At 42.3% G+C, this 18,646-nt stretch overlaps 1 protein-coding gene across 16 annotated transcripts in view; it reads left to right on the top strand.

The window, feature by feature from the left end:
* TENM3 (teneurin transmembrane protein 3) overlaps positions 1-18,646 on the top strand; it is a 1,708,801-nt gene that overhangs the window by 1,046,314 nt on the left and 643,841 nt on the right. The window contains exon 1 of one of the 16 annotated variants that reach the window (XM_068278764.1): positions 1,410-1,428. The exons of the other annotated variants lie outside the window; for them this stretch is intronic. The gene's annotated coding sequence lies outside the window, so the exon portion shown is untranslated. Of the gene's footprint in view, positions 1-1,409; positions 1,429-18,646 lie in introns of those variants that run through there. 16 annotated transcript variants of the gene reach the window in all.

The following is an 18,646-nucleotide window of genomic DNA, read 5'->3' as shown; positions in this document are numbered from 1 at the left end:
CCCTGCATTTCAGTAGAAACCATGTGTCTGCAGGAGGAGGTGGGACTGAAAAGGAATCTCTTGCAATCTACTGTAAATTAATTTATAATCTAATTATTATCTAGATTATAAATTAATTTACAGTAGATTGCAAGAGATTCCTTTTCAACAATATGAAATATAGCTGCTCTCTGTGAGCCAAACGGATATCAATACAACAGCAATAGTAATTCAACTTCTATGAAGATTAGACACTCACTGTTATACAGCAATTAATAAGGCCCATATTGAGGGATATTGATTCTCAACAGATCAGGTTTGGGGGCAGCAGCTTGCTGAGACACAAAATAGTTGGTCCAATGTCAGCAAGACTTTTAAAGGAATATTCAATATTAGCTATTGGCTATTTTATTTAATTAATTTTAATTTTATACAATAAATTGGTTCATCAGATTTAAACTTAGCGCAGTCTGATATTTAATTGAATTTTATTTTCTTCTTTTTGGGATTGGGATACCCAAATATCTAGACTCAGCAGCAACATTTAATCTTAGGCGCAACACCACTCGTAACCTTAAAGAGAACCCGAGGTGGGTTTGAAGAATATTATCTGCATACAGAGGCTGGATCTGCCTATACAGCCCAGCCTCTGTTGCTATACCAAACCCCCCTAAGGTTCCCCTGCACTCTGCAATCCCTCATAAATCACAGCCACCCTGCTGACAAACAGCTTGTCAGAGCTGGCTGTGTTTATCTCTATAGTGTCAGTCTGCTGCTCTCCCTGCCTCCTGCAGAACTCCAGTCCCCGCCTGCATCCCTTCCCTCCCTGCTGATTGGAGGGAAGGGACGGGGGCAGGGACCGGAGCTATGCAGGAGGTGGGGGAGCAGCTGCAACTGACACTACAGATGTAAACACAGCCTCACAGCCTGCTGTGATTTATGAGGGATTGCAAAGTGCAGGGGGACCTTAGTGGGGTTTGGGATAGCAACAGAGGCTGGGCTGTATAGGCAGATTCAGCCTCTGTATGCAGATAACATTCTTTAAACACACCTTGGGTTCTCTTTAATGTTTGGTTTAGTTGGGGGTTGGGGCAGGAGCTAGTCCTTACAACTGTCATTCCAGTGACCTGAAACAGACTCAGGATGCCTGCTGACTTTGGAATAAAGCCACATGTTCAAATAAAATCAATCTATAGATATGAAAAGCAGCCCCATGGTTACACTCACAAGCGTTCTACCACAAAACCAAATGTTGTAGGCCAGAGAACCAATGGAGGGAGGGTAGTATGTCACAAGTTCTCACTCTCACCACCACTGTCTCTTTAGGCACTTCTAATCACAGGAGACTATTTTTGGATCCAGCTTTCAACCATATTAGAACTCCTTTATCTGGAAAAACATAAACATACACCCCTTTAATCCTTTCAAAATGTTTGGAGAAGAGTTTAGGTGAGCAAATATTTTATCCAGGTAATATATATAATAAAAGTGGAGCCTCTTGACTTTCCTGATCTATTAAGTTAATACAAGTTTTTCTGCATGAATGAGGATTATTTAATATTATTTACAATATATATATATATATATATCTCAAACGACATTCTTTCATAAAGAAATATATATTAAAATGAGAATGAATATTACAATGAGTTGCAATGCCACAGCCCCACCAAAGATTTGGATTTATACAGTATTAATGGATTATCATTTTGAGGATCTATAAAATCTTAAGTCAAACTATGTGTACGAGTGTTCCGATGTACATTGTGAGAAATGTGGTCATGTTTAAGTGACAACTAACATATTAGGAACTTAGTAAGAAAGAACAAGCAGGATTTATTCATCTTGGTAATGTAATCTAGTCCCTTACGCAGTGTGGTTGTGCTGTGGATGTTTTGTTGATTTGGCAATTTTTGTTGTTTTGTATGAAGTTTTGTGTAGAGGTTATGAGAAATATGGAAGAAAAACACAGCTGAACCCTTCTATCATGTAAATGTGACCTGTTTTTCTCATATTTATTTTGTCATACAAGCTAAATTTACTTTGCTAGAACCCTCTTTCTCATTTGTTTAGACAACTTCGACTCTCTGTGACCATATGTACTTTTGCACGCCAGATGTGTCTTTTAACAGTACTATATTGATGCATAACTACACATCTGTTTTTTATACCACTTCTATTTTGCTTCTTTAAAGAGAGCCCAGTAGCTGGAGGAACTTTAAATCTAAATATACATTGTTGCAAACAACGTAAGGTGTCTTCATTTAGCTGATCTATCCATAAAAACATGGCTGTAGTCAGATCCTAACCAGACTTTATCCCCCTGGTAACCCACAGTTTTAACGTGTAAATATGTCCTCTTAAGATTTCTGCCTCCTGCCATCCTCCTGGGCAATAGTGCACTTCTGTTGCCAACTTGGATAGAAGAAGTATTTGTAAGCCCAATCCAAAGCCTCATCTACACGTGTACATGAGGCTCCGATGTTCCTTATCAATCGAGCTGCTGGTGCGGCTCGATTGATAAGGTCCGACAGGTCGGATCTTGCCACTGCCGATTCCCTGCTCGTTCCCTGTGAGGGGACAATGGCAGGGAATCGAGCGGAAGATAAGCGGCGCTGGCGGGGACGAGCGGGGGAATCGAATCCAACGCACGCGCGGGCGAGCAGGGACACGGCGGGTACGCACGGGGATGCGGAAGAGGCAATCTGGCGGCTAATTGGATCGGAGCCTCATCTACGCGTGTAGATGAGGCTATAGGGCAATGAGAGGGCAGGAGTGCAGAACTCTAGCAACACAATTGCAAAGAAGGTATGGCAACTACATGAAAGTGCTTTTATGGTGCCTGCATTTTTGTATTAAGCTTCTACGTGAACTTTCCATAAAGCCCACCAAGGATAAGGGGTTCATTTTGTGTACCCTTAGGCCCTGTTCACTCTTGCGTTGGAGTGGCAAACGGATCTGTGAAAACAGATCTAATCACCAGTCGATCGGATCTCTTTTCACGCTGTTGCCAAAAACGGATCAATCTGATCATCGGTTAGTCGGATCCATTTTCACTCCGTTGCCGCTTCGTTCCGCTGCTTCCGTTCCATTTTCCCACACCCCCCAGCCCCCCACCCAAAAAGTGGATTTTGTCCCTTAGAACGGTCTGTTTCTTCAGTGTAAAGAAACGGTCTGTTTTCTCATTGCCCCAAGTGCAGCGCTTCAGGATCAGTTTCGGTTCCGCTGGGCTCAGTGGTCCAGGAATATTGTTACTGCAGTAAACTTGCATTCCATTCAGCAGATCATGCGGAACAGATCCATTTGAACAAAACAGATGTGGGACGGATCCATAGGTTAACATTGGATCTATTCACGTCCAGTAGTATCCGTTCCGATCTGCGAATGGAACATTTGAACCGGGCCTTACACAAGGCGCACGGCCTGTCACATGAAAAACTTATACTCCACATCAAACATTTACATAACTAACATTTTATATAAGTTTCCCAGCTGCATCAGAAATCAGGAGGAGAAGAAATGTCAAGTTGTTTACTGTAATGCACACATTGAGGTGACAGCAGTACAGTAGCCAGGCGACGGTGCCCAAATTAAATGTGCTGAAATGAACTGATTCATCTTTAACTATGTCTTCTCTATTGCTAAAGAATGTTTCCATTTTTATAGCTAATTTCCTTTGCTTTAGACGTACGTATATACCGGTGAGCTGGGCGCAGTGCGAGTCGAATGACGTCTCACCATGCTGCAGCTCACATCCCCGGCGGTGTAAAATACTATTCCCTCTTCTTGTCGCAACTCGGAGGGAGATCTGATGATCGCCGGAATCCCGAACCCTTACGCCCCCCCTCCCCCCGTGCAGTATAACATGAGTGCTATGGGGCGCCTAGTTTCCGCACCTGGCACTGAGCACCATGCACCGAAACCACCTGCTTCATCCTTTTGCAGTGTGCACATTGCATTGCAATACCATCATAACACTGCTGAACAGTTGCATTGCATGTGAGACATGCGGTGTGATTATGCAGTGAAGTATACATCGATATTCACTGATCCAATGAAAGTATTCTTCACTGCCACTGTAAATACGCATGTTACTCGGTTACTCCCTTGGAACCTTCCCCTCCCCCTTTTCCACACTCAATGGTTATGGTCCAGAGGAATAATGTCCATTGTGACTCAATGCACACAGTGTAAGTGGGCCCTAAGACAGACAAAGGATATATACTGTCAGGATATATACTATATACTCCCCCACCCCGTTTAACTGCTACAACTGTCCAGCACACTGGATAGTTGTAGCAGTTAAACATTCAGCCGATATTACCAGGAGTAAGATGCTATATCTGGAAGCTTACCTGCAGTTAGTGTGAAATGCGCATATAATTGGACTCTGCCAAGAGGAGTAAGTTGGAGTCGGTGAGCACGTGGAATTGCATCTGAGTGAGGGTGCTCTATCATACAGGACTTTAGGTGCTCTTATAAGAAGGCCCAATTGATACTGTACGCCCAGCGGACTTGTATGGCCCAGCTTGGTTCACACAAAACTTAAAAAGGACTGGACGTCCATGATTATATATGTGGTGTGGAAGTGAGTGTGCATGTTCATAGGAGCGCTCCTTATGGAAACCAGTGTGTCTGGGGGATTTGAATGGGTTTTGCAGGGGTGTGGGGAACCAGTTTATATCCACTGCAAGCTTTGAAGTAATAAAGTTTTGCACGTTTATAGTGTACTAGTTCAAGAAATTTTGCACCCAGCCTTCCCCCCCTTATTTTAGGGGGTATACTATACAATTGAAGACCTGCGCACCGGATTCATTGGTTGTATATATGTACTATACTTCCACATGTGTTAATTCATAGTTTGGCTGCCTTCAGTGCGAATCTACAATGTTCATAGTCATGAAAGTAAAGAAAACTCTTTGAATGAGAAGGTGTGTCCAAACTTTTGGTCTGTACTGTATACTGTGGGCAGCTATGCCGGGCTCCATGGAGGGGGGTGCAATTTTTACACCGTCGCCCTAGATGCAAAACTGCCTTGTATACTGTAGCTAGTCTGGGTTAACATTAAGGGCCTGTACACACTGAAAAACGCAAGCAAAATCGCAAGCGCATGCGTTTTTAAAGTGCATGTAGTTTTAAAAACGCATTCGCTTTTGCCTGCGTTTTTTGTGCGTTTGCGTTTTTCTTGTAATTGCTGATTGGCTAAAGAATCCTTTGGTTTTTTTCTAGTTTACATTTCAACAGGAATCAGGAGATTGCAGAGTCTTTTGGGATACTGACTTCTGAAAAACGCAGGCAAAAACGCAAGCACATGCGTTTTTAATGCGTTTTTCATGCGCTGCGCTTAGGGCTCTTTCACATTAGGGCAGATTTTCTGCGTTTCAACGCAAAGGGTAAAGTTTGCGTTACCCAAGGTGAAATGAAAGTCCATAGACTTTCATTTTAGCTTTCACATATAACGCAGCCTTTTTATGCGTTGCATTACACTGCACCCAGGCGCAGTTTTTCGGCCGACGCTAGCTTTATGCGTTACAATGTTAGTCAATGTAAAACGCACACTATGCGCGTTTTTAATCCGTTAACGCAGGCAATCAGTCCCAGAATGCAACAGAGGAACAATGTAGAAAGTTGAAAACTAAAAGAAAAAAAAATTACCTGCGTTTTTCTATGTGCTGTAACGCATTGAAAACGGATTAAAAACGCACACTCACTGCAGTGCAACGCATATCAAAACGCATACAACAAAACGTATGCTTTGAGCGTTCTCCAACGCAAGCTCTGATGTGAAAGAGCCCATAAAAAAGCGCAACAGGCACTGCGATTGCGTTTTTCTAAAAACGCATCGCACCAGTGTGTACAAGTCATCACGATTTTCATTCTTTTTCAAAAGACCTTGCGATTTTAAAAACGCATGCGTTTTTAAAAACGCAGCGCAAGCGCAGCAGTGTGTACAGGCCCTTAAGGTCAAATCTCAACTTTTGTGTGTCCAAATATTGCAAAAGGCCTGTCACTCTTGTATTTTCTTTGGAAAATTTAATAAAAAAGTATGCTTTACATCAAACACTTAAATGTCTTCCATTTTTATATAAGTTTCCCGGCTGCATTAGAAATCAGCAAGAGGAAGAAATGTCAAGTAGTTTACTGTAACTCACACATTGAGGTGACAGCAGCACAGTAGCCAGGCGACGGGGCTCAAATCATATGCGCTGAAATGAACTGATTCATCTTTAAAGGGAACCTTAACTGAACGGGGGGGTAAAGAGTTTCACTTACCTTTCACTTAGCGCTATTGCGGACCGCAACGCGTACAAAAATACACGTATATCTACGCGTGCGGAATGCGGCAACGCGTATTTTTGTACGCGTTGCGGTCCGCAATAGCGCTAATTGCATTGGTGAATGCGTCCAATAATACGCACGGCGGCCGGCGACTGGTGAGTCGTCAAAAACAAAACTAAGTGACAGCGGGGGACCAGAGGATTCCAGAGCGGCGCCGAGGGCACATGACTGCTGCAGGGGGCTGGTAATAGCCCCAGGTAAGTGAAACTCTTTACCCCCCGTTCAGTTAAGGTTCCCTTTAACTATGACTTTGTTTCCTACTACAAAATGTTTCTATTTTCATAGCTAAATTCCTTTGCTGTAGGATCCTTACACACACTACTAAAAAAGTTACATTTCTGATGTGACTATATAGTGAAGCATACCTTGCAATGAAAGTAAGTGAGGAGATTAACCCTCACTGTCCCTGGGACCTATGTGGAAAAGCCATAATCCTGGGAACAGGAAATGAGGGTCAGCTATTGAAACTAGTGGTGGATTCTCATACTTCCCAAATTAAAAAACAAATAATTCATTTGTCATTTTTGGAGAGGCTGCCCTACTCCCCAGCTACAGGAAGTTATAAAATATTTTTCCTCTATAATAGATTATAATTTAAATGTACCCATTAAGGAAACATTCGTACAACTTCTGTGTAATTTGAAGGAGAGACTACCTTTAAAGGGAACCTTAAAGAAAACCTGAACTGAACTTTAAAAGTCAAAATAAACATACACAAGTCATACTTACCTCCTGTGTAGTCTACTCATCAATCTATTTTTCCTCTCCTGCATCCTGTTTGTCCACTGTGATCAATAGAATTCTCCGTCCTCCATTCTGAAAATGGCTATTGCCCCATAACAGCTTCCTGGTCAGCACACTGTTAAACTGTAACATCGCCCACTTGAGCCATAGGGAAACATGGACACATTAGTTCTCCTCTCAGCTGTAACTGACAGCAACTGATATATAACTGACAGCAACTGATATATTTCAGTCCTGACAAAATGTTGTCAGAACTGGAAGGGATCACTGTAAGAAGAAAATTGTGAGCTTTTGAGAGGAACTGATGGCAAGGTAACTATGTAATGTTCATTTGAAGTTACCTCATGTGTTTATTTTAAATAATTTTACTCAGTACAGGTTCTCTTTAAATGACAAAGGCATTCAATTTAACTTATCTTCTTCCAGCCCCCTGTAGGTTCCTTGCTGTCCTCCTGGTTTGCTGCTTGCCATCTTAAAGCTGTCTGATTAAAGTGGATCCGAGATAAACTTTGACTCATTGCATAATTGTGTTCCTTTCATATAGTTTATAGGGCACTCCTCAAGCCAAATACTTTTTTTGTTTTGTTTTAATACTCTAATTCGTTATAAACTAAACAAGCCTCGCCCACAGCTTTTCACAGTGCCTTGGCATTTTCAGACAGTAGCAAGAGCCTATGGGAGCTCAGTCTAGGGAGGGGAAAGTTACTAGCCAGTGATTTCAGAGGCAGGGGGAGGAGGGGAGGGGGCTGAAGGCAAGCTGATAGCATCTCCAGCTCTCAGCCTTTGACAATGTAGCAAACAGAACATGGCTGCCCTCATTGTATCACAGGAATACATATTCATAAACTGTTGAAGCTGCTTGCGGATAGCTATGCTGTGTAAACTCTCTAAACTTTAGATAACATATATAGACAAGTTACTTGGTATAGTTAGTTTTTCATTTCGGATCCGCTTTCAGTCTTGTCGGAAACTACTGCACATGCATAGCCCTGGCCTCCATTGTGGCCCTGTAGTCAGGAGCATTCTGACCATACGAAGTTGAAAGTTTAGCGGACTGCGAATGAGCAGAATGCACCCGGCAATGGGAGAGTGATCAAGACCCGGCACGGGCAGAATGCCCCCAGCAACTGGTGCATAATCAAGAATTGCAGTAGACGGTGACAGGGCTCAGTTGGACAGCTTTCAGATGGGCACAGCAGCGGACAAGGACAGCAAGGGGCTTGAAGAGTTACAGGGTGCTGAAAGAAGCCCCAGATGGGAACGCCTTTCGGTCACTTAAAGAGACTCTGTAACAAATTTTTCAGCCTTAGTTCTTCTATCCTATAAGTTCCTATGCCTGTTCTAATCTGCTCTGGCTTACTGCAGTCTTTCCTAACTGCACTGTCTCTGTAATAAATCAATGTATCTTTCCTCTGTCCTGTTTGTCGGGCTAAGGCTTGATTGTGTGGAATGTGCAGGGCTGCTTGTGATTGGTAGAAGCGATACACACCCTCTGCAGGCCCCCTGCACACTCTGAATGACTCACACACTATGCTTAGCTGAGCCTATTAGAAGCTGGTTAGTTTGTTTGTAAACACTGCCTAAAACTGTTAATTACAAGCCAGGATTGCAGCAGAGAGTGGCAGAAACAGCACAGAGGGGCACAGGAGAAAATAATGAATAGAATGGTATGCTTTTTATTGTAAGAATATTAGAGTACAGATTCTCTTTAAGGTTTCCTTTAAGCATCTATGCAAGTATATTTACTTAGTTTACCCTTCTACTACATAGATTTGGAAAGATTGAACAACCAAAATTGTATCCCTGATGGGCACCATTATGGAAAAACTCCACAGGCTATGTTCAGATGCAATCAGCATATCCTCTCTGCACCTCTAATGCACAAACCTACCAAACATCTTGAACTAGGAAAAGTCTCACATATTTATCATATTTCTTAAAGCTCTTGTGACTTTCATCCTCAGGATCTGCAGGCCCCATAATTATTTTGGTCCTCAACAATGCTGATTTAAGTAAATGATGGAAAATTTGATGTAAGGGCCCAGTCTAAATCCGCTGTGCTTTAAATGCCAAAGTATCCATGCGCTAGTGTGCTTCTCTAAATTAAATGTATCGTAACTTGTTTAAATTTGTATAAGCCGAGATGCCGCATTCACGTTGTATGTGATCCAGGAAACAGCTGCCTACATTTTGTTTCTTTCAATTCGGCTCTGTAAGCGATTGGCCAGACCTTCAGTCCTTTCAGTAATCTGATGTTTCCACAAACGTTGCCGAGCAACCGATGAAATGTGTGCTTTCAATTGTAATCCCTGTGTCAGTGAACAATGTTGATAACTAGGAAAAATGGGCTACGAAAACTACTGTGAAATTGTCTGTTAAGGTCTTCTACCAGAACTCCAGTGCTAAAGTGAATATTAAAAACAGGCAGCTCTGTAGAAAGGGAGATAACCATCAGTATAGACTGGAATGCATTTCTGTGTATAAGGTAAAACTGAGTTAATGTCCAATATTCAGCGTGTAAGAAGCTATCCACTGTGACACAGGCAGTCACTTTCCATAATGGTAGATTACACACACACATAATAATACCCAAGCCCGATCTTGTAGGTTCTCCTAATTGTGAGAGGTATTCAATGACAGAACTCATTTGTCTCTGTATATGAGCTCCTCCTTTGTCAAGTAAATCAGTTTTTAATGATCCAGTTAGGAGCTCCCATGCCAACCTTTTGGTACTGTGAGCTGAAATCTTTAGAGAATTACAATCTGTGCCCCATTCCCTTGCAGTCTGAATAATATGATGATTTTGCATTAAAGTGTAGAGGCAAAAAATATGAAAATAAAACAAAACCGATAGTTGCCTAAGAGGGAAGCCTCTGGATCGTGCAGAGGCTTCCCAGGTCATCCTGGCCACCACCGTTGCCATGCTTGGATTCCAATTTCCCAGAACATATCAGGCAAGAGCTTGTCAGATATGTTATGTGGTCACACTCCTCTTCATGCCTAAGCCTTGTCCATGAGCGGCTCTGTGCGGCTGCCCAGGCATGGCCTACTCTCGCAGGTGCAGCACAGCTATGCTCGTGAATGAAGAGGAGCATGGTGGCAATAATCAGAGGGGTCCTGGCGGTGGTCTGCAGGAGGACATGGGAATCCTCTGGATCCTTACCTCTTCTTAGGTAATTATCTGGGGTTTTTTTGGCTTTAGGACTGCCTTGGGTGCTCTTTCAGCAGTCCACAGAACCCAACTCCTTCTCAAAATCACCTGCTTTAGTTTAAGTAGCATATTCAGGAAACATCTGTAAAAGTGCTGTGCGCAGGTACTTGGCTATTCAAATAACACGCGTTGCACCATTGGGCAACCTGCATTCCCTAGGCAAGCTTGCTAAACAATCACAGTGTATGTCTAGCTCTGTGCTCGAAGATGACCTCTGAGTGAAGATAGCTTCTCATGGTGGCCAGATAACACTGGCCTACTGCATGTACAGTAGTTGACTCAATGGTTTAGAAAGTGAGGGGTGTCCGGTGAATGAAATCCAGGTGCCAGGAGACCAGGGAGACAAAAAGATACTTCTTACAAAACTGGGTTGCTGATATGCAACAACAGTCTCAGGCAAGTGAGGAATTCCATCACCATGTGGATAAGATGACTGCTTCAGGAAGTGTTGGGTTGCACTACAGAAAAACAAAAACCAGGAAACAAATTATTATACATTTGTATTTTGAAGTAACATACATACATACTACAGAATGTATTCATGGTTGCTTCATTCCCATAGCTAGTTTCTCCCAAAAAAATGTGTCTTCATGGGAGTCATAGCTTTCTGGTGATGTCAGTGCTGTGCTTAGAAAAGGGAGAATTCACAGCAAGTTTAGCAATCTCTGCACTGAAGTCACCTCAGCTGATTTGCATAAACAGTTAACTATTAAACAGAAGATTTTTTCTTTTGTGAAAAACAAAAAAATTGTGAAATCTTGACAGACTTGGAGTTAGCATGCTTGGGCATATAAACTAATCAGTGCATCATTTTTGCTGGAGACACACAGAACTGGAATTCCAATCTTGAGTATTTATTCTGCAATTCAATTCTTTCTGTTAAAAGGCATACTTAGATGGTGTGGCCATGCATTATAGTGTGGCTTATGTAAACTGTAAGTAACTTACACATGTGGTGGCACGTGACCTCTGCAAAGTGCTTTTTTGTTTGTTTGTTTGTTTATAAAGATGTTCATGATTTAGGGCTTTATTTATCCCTTTATGATGCTGTAAATGACCCAGCAGTGTATTGCACAGCAGTGCAGAAAATAATTAGATGTGGGGTAGAATGGTTAGCCTGACTCTAAGAGAATTACTACGCTGTGGATGCGAGAGGGGGATGGCCCGAGCCTTTTAGGCGTTAGCTGTGTTAGAACCTGACAATGTGTTTTATTTGCTCCCTTTAAAGGACAGTGGGGGATTCCATTTCTTTCCACTGGATAGGAAAACGGTGTGTTATTAAGATCTAAGAAGCTGGAATGGAGCTAGCCTTTTGTCATATTATTTGTAGCATATAAATTAAGGGCCAAACATTTTCAATTTAACCTTTTTGGATGATGTCAGGCTTGCAATGAATTCTAAAGCGTAGTGGATGACTTCAGCCATAATGTATAGGGAAGTGGTGGAGGTAAGTCGATAGGAATCATAGCTGTCTGACACATGGCCGCACATCAGCGTTGCATATCTTGGTTAGAAGAGACCCAAGCTCTCCTGATTGCTGGAAAACAAGGCGGGAGCTAAATGTATCCGTTCCCTTGCTCTGCTTCTGCTTAGCTTTATCTTACGGAGTGGAAATAGGATCACGTTAATGACATTTCACTATAATGTGCCAGCGCCTTGTTTCACTCCTAATGTTACCGGGATAAAATGGAGCTATGATCATCTTGGTTTCCTTAGTGACGATTACTGCTCGTTCAGTTTGCCTGTTTTGGAAATATAAATCATGAACACATTAATCCAATAACAAAAAGTCCTGATAATCGAGTATTGCCCTGTGCACTGTATGGCCGTCGTAACACAGTAGTTGTTTGGCAAGAATGACTACCCTTTCTATAGTTATTACAATAGGTCTTCACACCTTGAATAGCCAAGAGCAAAGCAGATAAGTCTAAATTTTTGAGTCTCTCTGCAGTCCTCTGCAGTTCACAACCGCTCAGTACATAGTAAAACATAACTACGCAAGACTCCTGCTATTTATAAGCAGGTATAGAAAAGAATCACCACCTTCATATTTTGTTACTGTGCAGTCTGAAATAAATCACACAACCCAAAAAAATTTCCGGTTGTATTTCCTCAATACAACTAAAAACAACCAAGTGAAAGATGTAATAGCCGTAACTTGTGATATGTGTGTGCATGTATATGTATATATATATATATATATATATATATATATATATATATTATTCCCTCAGATGTATACAGGATCACCACCTCCCGAAAAAATAAAATATTGGAAATTCAAGCTAGTGTAACTAACAAAAAACAAAAAATGTTTCTTGCATACCAAGCTAACTTGTTTTCAACCGCGATCAGCTGTATTAAATTTCACTGATTCAGAATAAAACAACTATTGCAGTGCTTGGTAGTTCAACTGAAAGCAAGCAATCAGCTATGGTTAGAAGGGCAATGGCAACATATCACCTAGTTAAAGTTGTGGATAGGAACGAGTCATCAGACAGATAAACGAGCATTAGACAGATAAAAATGGCAAAGGCTATAAAAATCCCTTGGAGCACAATAAGAAGTCTATATAATTTATAAGTCTATAATTTAGAAGGGGAAGATCTTTTGTACTTCTAGGACCCTTCCCTGATCAAGCTGTGTAGGATCACCCAGGTATGTATCTTATGACTGTAGGAGCAATTGGCCTTCTTTTAGAAACTCAGTGGGATGCCTATGTTTTATATGTGCTAAAAACAAAGCAAACAAGTTGAAATAATGTTTTCCTTTAATACTAGCAATGTTAAGAGCTGAACTGAACAGGTTCTCAACAAAGGCTGAATTTCACTATGAGCCTAATGTTTCTTAAAGCGGATCTGAGATGAAAAACTAACTATAACATGTAACTTGTCTATATATCTTATCTAAAGATTAGATAGTTTACACAGCAAATCTAGCTGCAAACCTCTTTAACAGTGTATAAATATTTATTCCTGTGACCCAACGAGGGCAGCCATGTTCTGTTAGTCACATTGTCACAGGCTGAGAGCTGGAGATACTATCAGCTTACCTGTGAGTACATGCAGTACCCCCTCCTCCTCCCTCCTCTCCTCTGCCTCTGAAATCAATGGTTAGTAACACCTCCCCCTCCCCCTGCCTAGACTAAGCTCCTATAAGCTCTTGCTACAGCTTCAATAGAATATGATTATTTATGTAACGAGTGTGGAATTCTCTCCGTGATCAGCGCACAAGACGTGCGCTGACACTGCGGAAATCCTCCACAAGCGTGTATTTTGAGGGAACCCAGCAAAAGGTGCAATGCACCTGTAGAGGGAAATTCCTGTCGACAGGTGGAGCTGTGCAGTGCAGAGGAACAGCTCCTCTGCCCTGCCACACATGCCAGACAGGAATTGCACGAAGGGAAGAAACGCAAGGCAAGATAGCCCTGAAAGAGAGAGATCAAAGCGACAGATGGTATGTGTGTCCACCAAACTAGTCGCCACCCTGCAACGATGAACACACAACCATGAAGACAAAGTAAGAAGGCAATCGCCAGAGATGGCGATTGCGAACAGCGACACAAGACTGAATAAGCACAGATGAGGAATGTATGTATGTCCACCAATACAGCCGCCACCTGCGACGGCGGACACACAACAAAGGAAACCGAGTGAGAACGCAATCGCCTGAGAAGCGATTGCGAATGAGATTAAGCAAAGGGACAAATTGTATGTGTGTGCACCAAACTAGTCGCCAACCCGCGACGGTGCATACACAACAGCAGATATGAAGTAGAAACGCAATCACGAGAAAGGCGATTGCCAGAGGTGACACAAGGCTACAGCAAGGCAGAGCACGAGAGTAGCAAAGGCACAGCAAATCATACAATGAGAAGGTAAGGAAAATAACAAACGCTAACTAAACGCGAACACCGCACTCATTCGCAACAGTGCACGCGTTTATGTGCGGTCTCCGCGTGAGAAGCACAACAGAGACAAGCACGCCTAACTAAGCACCGACAGACAAACATGAAACAGAGAACGCGAGTGCTTGCTTAACGGTTACCTCACCGAGCCTCCAGCAAGCGTTTGTAGCAGACAAGACAGATACACGAAAACAGGAATAAGTGAGAGATAGGATCCACAGTACTAGCGCAAGAGGCTAGTGCGATCCAGGAAGACAGAACAGAAGGATCCACAGCACTAGCGCAAGAGGCTAGTGCGATCCAGGATGACAGGACAGAAGGATCCACAGCACTAGCGCAAGAGGCTAGTGCGATCCAAGTACAGCAAGAGAGTAGCAGACCAGAAGGATCCACAGCACTAGCGCAAGCGAGTGCGATCCAGGAAGACAGATCAGAAGGGGCTACCAGTAACAACCGCTGTTCCGGTTAGCACCCAGACACACAGAACGATTTCCTGTCGACCACCGCTGGGACAGGACAATTGCAACAGACAAACAAAACAGATATGCAATCCTAACTGCACTAGGGAACCTGCCTAGTGCAGTTCCAGGAATTACACTAAGCTAATCTTCAACAAAAGAGCAAGGCTGACACTCCTCCAGGAGTGTTTCACAGGAAGAAATCCTTATGACCAGCAAAGGACTCTGGGAAACATAGCTCTTTATACTGCCAGTCATCAAAGGAGGCAGGTAGGGGATTTGCATAACGAGTGTATGCAAATTCCTCAGCAGCAGAACAGACCAGAAACTTGTAATGGAAAAACAGGTCTCTCTTGCAGAGACCTGCAGCCCACAGACTAGAGGAATGGTCAAACAGCTGTCTGCCAGTGCATCCAGCTGAGCAGATAATTACAATTTATTCCTGTGATACAATGACAGCAGCCATGTTGTTTGTAAACATTACACAGAGGCAGACTTATCTGCATCTTGAGCAGAAAAACCTAATCCCCCCTCCTCCTCCCTCCTCCCCTCTGCCTCTGAAATCTCTGACTAGTAATACCTCCCCCTCCTCCTGCCCAGACTGAGCTCCCATGAGCCCTTGCTACTGTCTGAAAGTGCCTTGGCTCTCTGAAAACCTGTGGGCGTGGCTTGTTTAGTTTATAGGGAATTAGAGTATTAAAACAAAAACAAAAAAGTATTTGGCTTGAGGAATGCCCTATAAACAATAGGAAAGGAACACAATTATACAATGAGTAAAAGTTCATCTCGGATCCACTTTAACGTCGCTTCACCGGATCAGTTAATTGAAGCGCAAGTTGAAATGGGCGCGGCTATTCTGCTAATGTATTTATCGGCTATATCTCTCAGTCCCGGCGCAGACTGTGTAAAATGGGCGCATTAAACGGCTAAGTGTGTATGCCGCTGTAACTCGCATCTGTGCCTGCGGCTATGGCTCTCTTAAGAGTATAAGAGGCTTTGATGTTTTGCGGCTACACTTATTTAACTCCTTTTAACACTATCTTTATCGCGCCCACCTTAAACACAGATCTTTCTTCACACTCAATATTTAATCCCTGTTAAAAACGTATCTACACACTTTCTTGTATCTTACTATGCTCCCGATATTTCTTGGGACAGATGCCGGGGAGAACATCAGCTGTAGCCGCTCTTCTGTTGCCTTTCCCCACAGGCAGGTGCCGGGGAGAACATCAGCTGTAGCCGTTCTTCTATTCCCTTTCCCCATAGACAAACAGATAAACTCTATTAGCTGTAGCAGCTTTTCTATTGCCGCTACCCGCCACAAGCAGAAACTGGTGACACAATTAGCGGCTTTTCTATTTCTGCTCCCCACAGGCAGAAGCAGATGCCAAAAAAAGGGTGCCTGGAAATTTGGGCAACTAGAAATTTCCATCATAGGATATCTATGAATGTAAATTTAAAGATATTTTACTATCAAAGTGTAAAAAAAAATAGTAAAATATCGGTATTAAATGCTGGTGTTGAAGGGTTAATATCCCCGTAGCTGAATTGCCATGGTGAAGATTAACTTGTCAATAGAAAACTCAGAGCAGAGGATCCGTGACCTCCCGCAGCTGGAATGCAATGGTGACCTCCCGCAGCTGGAATGCTATGTTGAAGGTAAAGTGGCTGGTAACTTCATTAGTAGAAAACACCAGTTGTAAATAGTTCTTAATCGCTGCATGGAGGATCGGTAACCTCCTCAGCGTGCAGAGGATCAGAGAGTCAGGCTAGATTATACACTCTTGGAGTACACCAGCTTGCAGAATACATAAATCTTGTTGGCCCGGCCAGTAGCCACAGTGAGAGAAACATCGGCTTGTAGCTCCATCCTCAAGGTATATGCCCGATATTTACAATATTCCTGCCTTTCACCATAAATAGGGGGTTGCAGCTGATTTATTGTTAAGGTATTTGTATTGAGCAGGCTAACGTTATTTCTTCCATTCTGTGCTGTAGCAGTTCTATTGCCTTTCCTTACAGGCAAACATCAGTGACACTATTAGTTTTAGCGGCTTTTTCTGCTCCCAACCGGCTGACACTTATATATAAATAAGTTATAGTTATAATTAATCATATAAGTTGCATGTTAATTGATAGTGCCAATGGCATCTCCCTGTGGGTAGCGGCAATAGAAAAGCTAGTACTACAGCTAATAGAGTCCACGGTGTCTGCCTATGGGGAGAGGCAATAGAATACTGGCTACAGCGCTGATGGTATCGCTGGCATCTGCTTGTAGGGAACAGCAATACAAAAGCTGCTACATATAATATTGCCCTGGTGTCTGACTGTGGGGTGCAGAAATAGGAAACCCACTACAGCTATTTGTGTTCCCTGAGTCTGCCTATGGCAATAGAAAAAACATCTATACAGCTTATGTTATAGGGAATCTGCCTGTGTGGAGCGGCAATAGAAGAGTCGCTGCAGCTGATGCTGTATCTGGTGTCAGTCTGTGGGCATACATGTAAAAGCACTGGTCGTTAAATAAACACTTATTTCAGCTAACTTAATTCTTAGATCTGATTGTGGGTACCAACACATTGTACCCAGCTACAGCATAGGGCTTACAGATGGCACAAATAACGATTGTAGATTTTGTAGCATAATGCTGCCTGCTATAATTCTCCAGAGAATCGTCACACTGACAATGGGCAGAGCTATTGGCACCTGCTGGCACCTAATTTCGCATTCCTGAGACTGTATCCACTGCCGCCAAGCAGAACTTGTAACTTGTCAGTCATTTAATAGTCGTAATCTGCACTTCATATAACAATTAATACTGTTCATCCATAGGTACTTAGGTTGAAACAGTATACATTACAAGCAAAATAGAGCATAATGTACTTGAAAAACCCAAAAGAACAAATAGACTTTATTGTATTAAAGATAAGCTGTGCCTCAGACAAGCGCGAGTACAGTACTATTGCTAAAATCCACAACTGCAAATTAGCCGGTTGGTTCTTGTATGCGCTCACTGTGCCAAAATTATCCCTGCCTGCACTAAGGTGAAGCCACAATAATAGCCAAGGAATAGCCGCAGACTGCACCCAAATTACCCTGCCTGCGCAACATTAATCACTATGGCACTTGCATTAATAACCACCCAGCTATAAGCAATTACCGGCAGAATAGCCGCTATATTTATTTCAAATTACCAGAGGAAAAGCTGCTATAAGGGGCAGGTATACCAGAAGGTATAGCCACAGTAAATAATAGCGGCACACTGCCCCAAATTACCCTTGCCGCAAAATGTAATTATTGTATCTTCTACCGATAATTAACTAACACGATAACTGCGCCCATTTCAATTGGCGGCGCTTTTAAATGTACGCCTCTTCACATAATCAGACAATGCTGGCAAAACTGAAAGACAGGCAGTTAATGTCCATTTGTTAGTGATCTTTGTGTTCTTGCATTAAACAAAATTACAGCTAAGCATTCATCAGTTGTAAATGAAGCCTTGGGTTGTATTGGATGGTTGTGCGTTCTGTTCTGTAGGCATAATATATTGTGTTCATCATTAACAGCAAAATGACATATATATCACCACAGCCGCAGAGATATACATCGCTAGTGATTTAAACTGCATTTGTGCTCATGATCGTACATTATCACCCCTTATCCTGCTATCTAAAGACATCTGATAGTATAAACTAAAATATCATCCACAGTGGTAATAATGAACTGGAGTGAAAAATCATAAATTAACAAAATGGCACATTAAGACATAAACACATAGATATATTTAAAGAAAGTATTTATACGCTTTTAATGTTTTTCACAAAGATATAAAGATTTGTCTTTTACATATGATGAACTTTTAAGATTATTTTCTTAGATTAAATACTCATTTATTTTTACAGGATATAAAATGCCTCATTTGCGTTACTGCATATTCACACTGTATAATGTGAGGGCATGCTGCATAGCAACTCGTTGCCATGCAGTGTTGCCCTATTCTGTGTAACT

Source organism: Hyperolius riggenbachi, chromosome 1 (genome assembly GCF_040937935.1).
Source record: "Hyperolius riggenbachi isolate aHypRig1 chromosome 1, aHypRig1.pri, whole genome shotgun sequence".
In the NCBI taxonomy this organism is placed as follows: domain Eukaryota; kingdom Metazoa; phylum Chordata; class Amphibia; order Anura; family Hyperoliidae; genus Hyperolius; species Hyperolius riggenbachi.
The sequence above is the reverse complement of the archived record's forward strand: the minus strand, read 5'-3'. Positions and strand labels throughout refer to the sequence as shown.